Source organism: Physeter macrocephalus, chromosome 1, assembly GCF_002837175.3.
Source record: "Physeter macrocephalus isolate SW-GA chromosome 1, ASM283717v5, whole genome shotgun sequence".
Lineage (NCBI taxonomy): Eukaryota > Metazoa > Chordata > Mammalia > Artiodactyla > Physeteridae > Physeter > Physeter macrocephalus.
Window position 1 is genome coordinate 27,069,809 of NC_041214.2, and position 9,796 is coordinate 27,079,604.

The window sequence follows — 9,796 nt, forward strand, 5'->3', positions numbered from 1 at the left end:
GAAAACAGTCCCTACCTGCCTAATCGGGAACAGCCATTTTGGACTTTGTGTGAGCAAAAAGTAAATGTCCATCATATTTGAGTCATTAAATGTACCACTGGCCCTTGAACAACATGGGTCCACTTATAGGCAAATCTTTTTCAATAGTAAATACAGTATTACATGATCTGAGGCTGGCTGAACCCGCAGATGCGGAACTGTGGATATGGAGGACCAACTATAAAGTTACATGCAGATTTTTTACTTGGGGGTTGGGGGAGGTCAGTGCCCCAAACCCATGTGTTGTTGAAGGGTCAACTGTATTCGGTTTGTTTGTTTCAGCGGTGAGCCTCCCTAACTCTTCTAAGCAGCAATGTGCCCTGCTAAATACTCACATGGCCATTTTAACTGGGAGTGACCGTGTGACACAGTTCTGGCCATGGCACGTCGGAGGAGGTCTGCTGGATGTTTTGGGGAAGACGTCTGCTTTCCTAATAAAAGGTACCAATGTGGCTGGTGTCTCCTTCCTGCAGCAGCCATTTTGCCATCATGAAGAAAAGGCCAAGAAAATAACACAGTGTCAGTCCAGACAGACATCAGCTGTTGAAACCAATGCCAGCAACCACCTACCTTCAAACATCCTGTTACATGAGAAAAATAAACCATCCTCTACTTAAGCCACTAAGGTAGGGTTTTCTGTTACTTTGCAGCCAAATACAATCCTAACTGCTTTGCAACCATTCATTCATTCATTCACCCAACCTTTATTGAGGCCTATTTCATGCCAGTTCTTGGGCTAAGGATGAAGATTCAGGGGTGAGCTGGGTGTAGCCCCTGCCCTCCAGAAGCTCCCAGTCAAGCTGGGGAGAAGGCCTCTGAGCAGACAATCTGCATGCAGTGGGAACGGATGCTGCAGTGGCACACTATGTCCTGGGGGTGGGGGCGGGGTGAGCACTGGGCGGTGGGTGCGCACCGAGGCAAGGAGTTCCCCACTCCCCCTCTGGCACTGGGCACACACAGCAAACACCCCTCAAGCTACAAAAGCGAGCAGCAAGAACGTGCTATGCTCGGCCGAGCCAGCCAACTGCAACTACGTACTGCACGTTGAGTCCCTAAACACCATCAATTAATGCAACTGTTTCAAGATAATCAGCAGTCATTAGAGCAAGATGCACAAGAGGAGAACATAAAAACTCATACGCCGCTCGCTTAGAAATGCTGGAAATTATGTGAACGGAGGATGAGGCAGGCTGGCTTAGACCCTCCTGCCTGTTGATATTAGGATCTCCTAAAATATACTCTCTTTCTCAAGGACAGAGTAATTTTTCACCTTGAAGACAGAGCCAAAAGAATCAAATGTCTAAGCCATGACCTTCAACCATAAATGTCCAAGCTCCGATTCTCAGGTCTGTGTTTCCATTAAGAACTGTGATGCAGACAAACTGGTGACAGAAGTCAACCCCATCTGGAAAATCAAGAGGCAACCAAACCAGAGAACTTAGAGCAGCTAGGGAACAAACTGGAAACTAGAGAAAAGGTTTTCCTCCTTTTAACTCAATGCTGCCTATACACAAATTTTTTTTTTTTTTTTTAATGAATGGCATTACTTGCCATTTCTTTCCTTTCCAAGAATGGGGAAAGTGTTTTAAGAAAAAAAGACAAAGCCTCATTGACTTCAGATTCCAGAAGTTTAAAAATGAATAAAATAAGCAGGCTCTCCAATAAGAGAACTGATTATCAGGTTTCCAGTCTGACCGCTGACTTCTGAGTACAAAGAACTCCAGTGTAGAGCAGCGGGTGTGCTCATCACGCAAGGCAGAGAGGCGCTCAAGTTCTGAGGCAGCAAGCACAGGTTTCTCTAGTCCTCAGCCCACCACTGGGGGCCACCGCAGGATGGCAAGGGCGAGCTGGGCAGGCTGCCACACTGCAGTTTCTTTGTAGGACACATGGAGCAAGGAAGGGTGAGGTCTGAGGTGGAAGGACCTCCCTTTCCAGGACCTGTTATTAAACCCAAGCCTATCAACAGTTTCCCAGAGACCTTCAGATGAAGAAGATTCCAGCTATGGCAGACACAGGACACATGACAGTGTTAAAGAGAAAACCACAGGCCCCAAATGGCATCACTTGCGTTAAAACCCATGATACCAAACCTAGTTTTATTACCTAACCTAATTGCAGCTTCAGCCTTCCCCAGAAATGTAATCTTAATTGGCCAGTCTGGAATTTTCTGGCCAGCACCAATGAAATAATCTGTCACATGGGTCCCCTCTATTCCCCCGCATCCCCCAAAGGAAGTAGAGGTAAACGACATGATAGACCCTTGCCCCTCACCCAGAAGAAGGTGACCTGGCCTGTAGCAACCCTTGACTTTCTTTTACTAATGGCCTCCTTGCCCCTCCCTCCTTCTATTTATAAAAACCTTCTATTTTGTGCAGCCCCTCAGAGGGGGCTTCTATTTACTAGCTGGGACGCTGCCCAATTCACGACTCGTTGAATAAAGCCAATTAGACCTTCACATTTACTCGGCTGGATTGTGTGTCTGAGCAGCAGTCTGGCCTCTGCCTCAGGTTAGTCCCCTACCCGCCCTCCGGAGCAGCTGTGCCACTCCTCACTCAGAGAACTGGGTCTCTGATAGAATCGTGGGCTTCCGGGGCTGCTAGAGAGCCAGCCCAGAACAGAGGTCAGGGCATCCGGTGCTGTCGACCAGGACCAAGAATAGCGCTGGCAAACCAGGTGAGTAAACACTGGGCTTACAGTCTCTTATCAGGCTTCCCACTAACAACCTGGGGCCAAGAGTGATGGTTAAAACGTGAACAACCAGCATGTGTCAGACACAGACCAGTCAAATGAGCGCCTGTCTTCAACAGCTGGCAAGGCCACGTCACCACCGTGTGCCAGCTGAAGATCATCTGCTAGCCCCCTGCCACCACCCCCCGTCATGGTGAACCCTTTACAGGCTACACCCTAGCCTCTCACGGCCATAAAAGGTTGCCTGGAGCCGGGTGAGTGCCTGGGAAATGCCTGCGCTATTATTCCTGTCCTTCACTGTGAACTTAAGTGTGATATCCTCCGTTCCATGAGGACAGAGGCTATGGGTATCTTACCCGTCATCCTATACCCACTATCTCTCAGTGCAGTTGGTTGGTACCAAAAACGTCTTTTGGATGAATATGTTAAGGAATGAATGAATAGTAAAAACAAACAAAAACAAACAAACAAAAAACAGCTAACATTTAAGCATGTACTATGTGTTCTAAGTCCTTGTCATGCACTATCTCATTTCAGCTTCACAACAATACCATAAAGTAGGTATTATTATCATCACTTCCATTTCACAAAAGAGAAGAAACTAAGGCATAGAGAGGTTAAGTAACTTGTCCAAGGGTACAAGTTTAATAATGATAAATCCAGGATTTAAAGCCAATCTGGCTTCAGAGCCTACATGCTGGACCACTGCACTGTGCTGAGTACACAATCACAGGAACTTTTGTATTAGGAAGTCATCAAAAGAGAACCTCTACACAACATTGTAAATCAACTATACTTCGATTAAAAAAAATTAAATTAAAATAAAAAGAGAGACCCTCTGACACCCACAAACCCTGAAAAATCCTTCCAGACGGTTTCTGATGGCGCTAAGCATACACTGTTTTTGTTTGTTTGACTTACAGAACATTGTGAAGATGTTCTGTAATTTTCAAATAACTATGTAACCACATTGAGTTATCAAGCAACTGTAGCAGGAAATCTACGTACATAGTATTTCTCCACTCAAGAGATCTGAATTCTAGCAGAACTCTATCATAAATACTCTGTGGTCCAATGTCCCCATCTCTAAGAAGATCCCAGACTTGCCAGAAGGATTGAACAAGATCATGGACATAGTTGCCTATTTAAATGGTAAGCTACTACATAAGCATAATATATGATCATAACAATTAATATATTTCAATAAAATGACAGACCAGAATTTCTATTACCTATCAATCTATACTTGTCAAAATTCTGTACTTGCATATACTTCTACCGTAGTTCCTATTTACATCTCTCCACATTTCAGCAACAATGTTTAAAGCTTAATTTATTTCTGTAAGACTGTGTCCCTCTGTTATCACTTCTGAGTTTCCAGACATTTCTTTCTCTACCTTAATCCAACAGCTCCTTTCATTTTAGAAGCATAAAGAGTTAACAAGGCAGTAAATGTCTTATTCTAACTTCAAATTCTCCTATATGAGCAGCCGACACAATTAGCAAACAGAGCTTCATTTGAGCTTTATAATTAAAAAGCTCAAAATGATACTGCTCTATCTCTGAAGGCCTGAAGTTTGGTGTTAGATCCAAGAATGAGGTGGGTCTAGGAAAGTAAGCTGTGGTTTCTGTTAGCTGGAAAGACACATGTCTCCATGTAATTGAGGGGCAGTTCAAATAGTAGTCAAACTATTTGTTAATTGGGTGTAAATGATGACTCTGACCACAAACAGGAATGGAGAGGAGAGGAGGGGGGAGGCGGTGTCAGAACCCCGTGCAATAATTTTCATCTTAGTCTGTTCTTTAAAGCTCCGGTTTCTATGCTGTTGACTGTGGCTCTCTCTAAGGAAGTCGGTTATACACAGAGACAGAGAGAGTGGTAAGCAGATGACAAAAGGATGCCACATGAACACATATGTTGGGGAAGTGACTACACAAATACACACAGAATTTGCAAGTTCCTAAGTTGCTACCACTAGATATTTGAGTTGCCCAACCTCTCCTCCACCCTAGTACCAGCACAGAGGTGGCTCGAACAATGTGTGCGGTGCAGGAGGATGGGGCTAAGGGAAGAGGAGGGAGGGAGGGAGGGGCCGGAACGCAGGGATGAATCCCAGATACTCTTTGCGGAGTAGAGGATATGGGTGAAGGCTGCCTCCTGGCTGCAGGAACCACATAACTAGCCTCCTCCAAGCCTTCTCAATGCGTTTTTTTTTTCCTTAACAAATTTTATTTATTTATTTATTTTTATTTTTGGCTGTGTCGGATCTTCGCTGCTGCGTATGGGGTTTCTCTAGTTGTGGCAAGCGGGGGCTACTCTTCATTGTGGTGCATGGGCTTCTCATTGAGGTGGCTTCTCTTGTGGAGCGCGGGCTCTAGAGCACGTGGGCTTCAGTAGTTGTGGCACGAGGGCTCAGTAGTTGTGGTTTGCAAGCTCTAGAGCACAGGCTCAGTAGTTGTGGCACACGGGCTTAGTTGCTCCGCAGCATGTGGGATCTTCCCGGACCAGGGCTCGAACCCATGTCCCCTGCACTGGCAGGATTCTTAACCACTGCGCCACCAGGGAAGCCCTCAATGCCTTTTTAATCATTAACATCCTCCATGCTCCTGCGATGTCTCCTCTCTTCATTACTGATAGCCCTGTTTCTTTTCCAAAGCCAGTGGCCTCCCTAACCAAGGCCCAAGAAGATTCGGAGCAGCCTCCTGGTTCTAGGGATGAAGGCTACTTACTATCCTGGAGTCTGCGGCTCAGTTAGGCCACCCTGGCCCTCCTGCCTTTTGGACTCAGAGCAGACCTACAGGTCATTCCCGGTTCACGGGTGCCTCCTCATGGCTACCTTGCAGGATCTCCAGGTTGAGGGGCCTTAGCAGGCCCTACTCCACCTGCAAGGCTGCCCAGCAGGCTCAAGAAGAGTCTGCGGGAGGCTGCTTCTGCCAACAGGCCCACCATCCTACCAGAAGGCAGCTGTTGCCTCTTCTCCACCCCCTAAGTGCAGGGGCACAGACCCTCCCAGCCGCATCTCTTTTGCACCCGTCTGAACGCTCCCCTCAGCATCTCAGGTGTGAGTTGCCTCCCCCAGGCCAGACCCCAGACCAATGGCGTCGCTCAAGCCACCTTTTCCAAAGGGGCACAACCCTCATCCAAAACTTCAAATGGCTCAGTGCTCTCCCCCCTCACTATGTGCAGCCCTCACCTGGCTTTCAAGGCTTTCTAGGAAGCAGAACAGTGGGCCCAGCACACCTTATTCCAGGTAACTGTGGGGCCGTTTTTCCTAGCACAGTGACTTTGCTCTGAATGGCAACCCCTCCACCTGAATGTGGGCCCATGTCCTCATCCACCAACCCAGAGCCTTGTCCCAAGGCTGAAGTCTACCTCTGTCAGTTTGCAGGACCTTGGCTATTCTGCTACCCTTCTTCCTACCCCCTCCATATAGCAAGTTCTCTCTCTCTCTTCCTCTCTCCCTCCCCCACTTTCTCTCTCACTCACAAACTGCAGGCATTAATTAAATGTCTCCTAGAAAACAGATTTTCACCAGCTGCAGTTATCCTGGGTATGAGCCAGACCTGGAGACACAGACAGTCCAGGTGAGGAAGATAAGCCCATGACAGCTGTGAACCTGTGGGCAGTGCGGGTTCCCACATCAAAGTGACATTCTGAATTCCAGCCCTTCCCATACTCCTGAGAAAAGGGGACACAGGTCGCTCCCAAGCCCTTTAGCCTCTGGCCGTTCTCTCCAGAGCTGGCCTTTGACAGAGGTCGAAGAGCTAGACTTTGATCTACCTGCCAGTGGGTCACGGCCACCTCCCACAGACAGAACACCTTCCCCAGACACCAGCCTCCCTCCCCCGCCAATAGCACAGCAAATCAGATTGCCCGAAAAGCGCAAGAAGAGGTGCTCCCAGCTCTCCCTGGTGTGGGCAGCATCCACTGGAGTGAAGATGCTGTGGTCTGAAGCTGCCAGCAGGGCTCCACAGTGGCTTCCCCCCTCCATGCGCGGGGATGAGGGATGCTGAAGGGGGCTGCGGCCACAGCTCAGGGCCCTAGAGGTTAAGCCGTGGAGGACTCACCCCTCAGCAGAAAGCCTCAGCTCCCCACAGGGCCCATCACCCTCTCACCCCCACTGCGGCATGAGGACAACTGCTTTTCTTCATGGAAATTCTGGAGTGCCGCCTGAGGTTAGAGACCCAGTTGTCCAAGCCTGACCCAAAAATTGAGCTCTCTGTCCCAAATACACACAGAAATGAATGTCTCTGTTGAGATAAGACATTTCTTTAAAATCTAATAAATCGAAGGATAATGTTTTGGAAACAGTGCAGCACAATGGAAAACCATGGGTAATGGACTCAGCCTGGATTCAGGACAGACACCCACTTCTTTACTAGACAAACACTGAGTACCTGTCACTTAGAGGGTGCCAGGCTGGGTGCTGGGGCCACAAAGATGGTTCCACCCCACCTCTGAAGGTGATCCTGGGCAGTGGGGCATCTGACATTCAACAACTCATCACACAGCAACCTGGCGAGGGTTGAGGGGATACCCACAGGAGTGTGTAGGCACTCAGAGGGAGCCTACCCAGCCCCAGTGTGACCTTGGGCTAATTACTAACTAATTCACTACTCAACAGTGAACGAATATTGAGCTAATTACTCTTCGAGCCAATCACTAAAAAGAAAGAGCTGCAGATATCGCAGTTCCGCAAATGCTCAAAATGCAGTGCTCCAAAGGTCAGGTGGCCCATCTAGGCCCTGGTGCCCCAAAGTAGACTCCCAAGCATCATCAGTGAGGGTGGGCTGGCCAGGAGCTAATCTGTAGAGGAGACATAACTCCTACAAGCCCTTTCTCTAAAATAGGCAATTAACTTAATCCAAGACTTACTGAAAGCCAGGAGAAGGGATGGGGCAGGTTCATGCACTGGCTTTCTGGCTGTCCCCCTGCATCTCCACCTCTCTCCAGGGAACACGAGGCTTTTCAAACCACCTGCTTTAGATCCTCTTCGCACAGATGTTCAGACGGGCACCAACACCTCCGAGGAGTTGTTGCCAAGCTCTGTCCGCAGTCACGTCACGTCTGTGAGGCTGGCTGGGCACTGCCTGCTCCACACTCGGGTTCACCCGCGGGCCTTCTGCAAACAGCAACAAATGTCCCCAAGTTGTGGAGCCTTCTTGCGGCTCCCTTGGCCGTCCACCCCACACTTGCCCATTCGCACGCGATCTGATTCCATAACTCTCCTGATTTTACTTTTCGAATGCTTACAAAGCATCCTTGTGTTCCCACGAAGGCACTGGCCACCCAGGCAGGGATGTCCTCCCTCCCCACGAAACGCCCCGCCGAAGCGGGAAAATATGGCTCCACATCCTCCGGCACTGCTAATCCTTTAACCACCCACACTTACACCTTGAAAGACCGCTGCAGCTGCCAAGAAGGCCACCAGCTTGAAGCACAACCAATTTCGTGTGTGTAACAAAGCCGGCTTCTTTAAAAGACTGCGACCTAAGCAATTTCACGAGCAAAAACAACGCTGGGGGGTGTAAACCACGCAGTCCTAACCTGAGCATCCCGGAATGTTAACCTGCGCACGCAGCGGCCCCCTCCCCTGGGCCCCGGGACTCCCGGGGGCGCCGGGCGCAGGTAGCTTCCGGCAGGAGCCGGCCCCACCCACGAGGAAGACGGCAGGGAACTTGCCGTCACCTAAGCCTCCTTACCTGGAGACCAGCTGGCTCGCCACGGCCGGGGAAGGGGGATCCTGCGAGCCCCAGTTCCGGCAGGAATCAGGCGGCAGGAGTGCGGGGGCCGGGCAGGAGCGGGCTGGAGGGGCGGGACCGCGGATGGAGGCAGGCGAGGTGCGGGGCTGGAGGTGGAAAAGCAGGGCGCAACGCGGATGAAGGGAGGCACCCACCGGAGGCTGCGGGGCAAAGGCCTGGGGAAAGGGCGGCGGAATCGTAGGCCGGGTGAGGGGGCGCTGGGGCTAGGAGAGGGGGCGGTGGACGAGAAGGCGGGGACTGGGATCCGGGCGCCTGGTCGTGGGGGGGTGGCTTGGGGAGTGGAAGCGAGTCGGGGGCTGGGGTTTGGGGAAGGGGCGGGGATGGAAGAGGGAGCTCAGTAACCGGATTCAGACCCGGAGCTCGCAAGCGCGTCCCCGACCCCCCACCCCTCTCCCACCGGAGTCACTGCCCGGTCGTCCCGGCCTTGGCGCGTCCAGAGGACCCCTTCGGTCTCCGAGACCGGCACCCCGGGACACCCACCCGCCTCGAGCCTCCGCGGGAGGCTCCGCTCAGCCTCAAAGGCAACCACCCCGACCGCGGCCCGCGCCGCGCTCACCGCCCATGGTCCCGGCCCGGCCCCGGCTCCGCCACTGCGCGCCCGGCTCGGCGCTCGGCGCTCGCCGCCCGCTCCGCCCGGCGCGAGGGGAGGCGAGGGCGGCGCGCAGCGACTTCGGGGCAGCGCGACGGCCCGCAGCGCCCCCTAGTGGCCTCGCCGCCCTCGAGCTCCGCCCCGGAGGCGGCGATGCGGTGCGGCCCAGGCGGCCGGAAGAGAACAGAAGGGGCTGCGGAGAGGACACTGATTGGAGGAGGTCAAACACAGGCCCCAGAGACGGGCCAGTCTTCAGAGATACCAGCGTGCGAAAGTCACGGTCACGGGCACCCTGAGTGCGCGGGGACCGCGGCCACCTGAGCGCAGGGCCTCTGCGCGCGTAACAACGCGGGACTCGGGATCAGGGATGCGAGTACACAGACACGGCCCGGAGCCCTAGTGTGGGTGCCTGTGGACCGTGTGCCTGACCCGGCGCCACCCGGGGGCCGGTGCTGAGCTGGACGCGCGTGTTTGGGGTCCATCATTGCCGGTGACTGATCCAAACTGTCACGATTCTCGCCACCTTGCCCCCTCCCCCCCCCAGGCTACTCCACGTTTCCTTTCCGGCTCTCACCACATCCGGCCCTGTGTGTCAACTCTAGACCTTCACGCTGCTGTCTCTGGGTGGCCTGCAGGCGCCCTGGCGAGGTCGCGGTCCGGGCAGCGTCTCTCCCCACCCCTTCCCCGTGCCTTGGTTCTCAGCGTTCTCGGAGCTAC

At 52.2% G+C, this 9,796-nt stretch overlaps 1 protein-coding gene across 1 annotated transcript in view; it reads right to left on the reverse strand.

Moving 5' to 3' along the window:
• PXYLP1 (2-phosphoxylose phosphatase 1) overlaps positions 1-9,105 on the reverse strand; it is a 67,683-nt gene extending 58,578 nt beyond the window's left edge. Inside the window, exons 1-3 of the mRNA XM_055086876.1 lie at positions 9,047-9,105; positions 8,431-8,576; positions 7,604-7,850 (exon numbers count right to left, since the gene is read on the reverse strand). The gene's annotated coding sequence lies outside the window, so the exon portion shown is untranslated. The remainder of the gene's footprint in view (positions 1-7,603; positions 7,851-8,430; positions 8,577-9,046) is intronic.
• Positions 9,106-9,796: the final 691 nt, after the last annotated feature.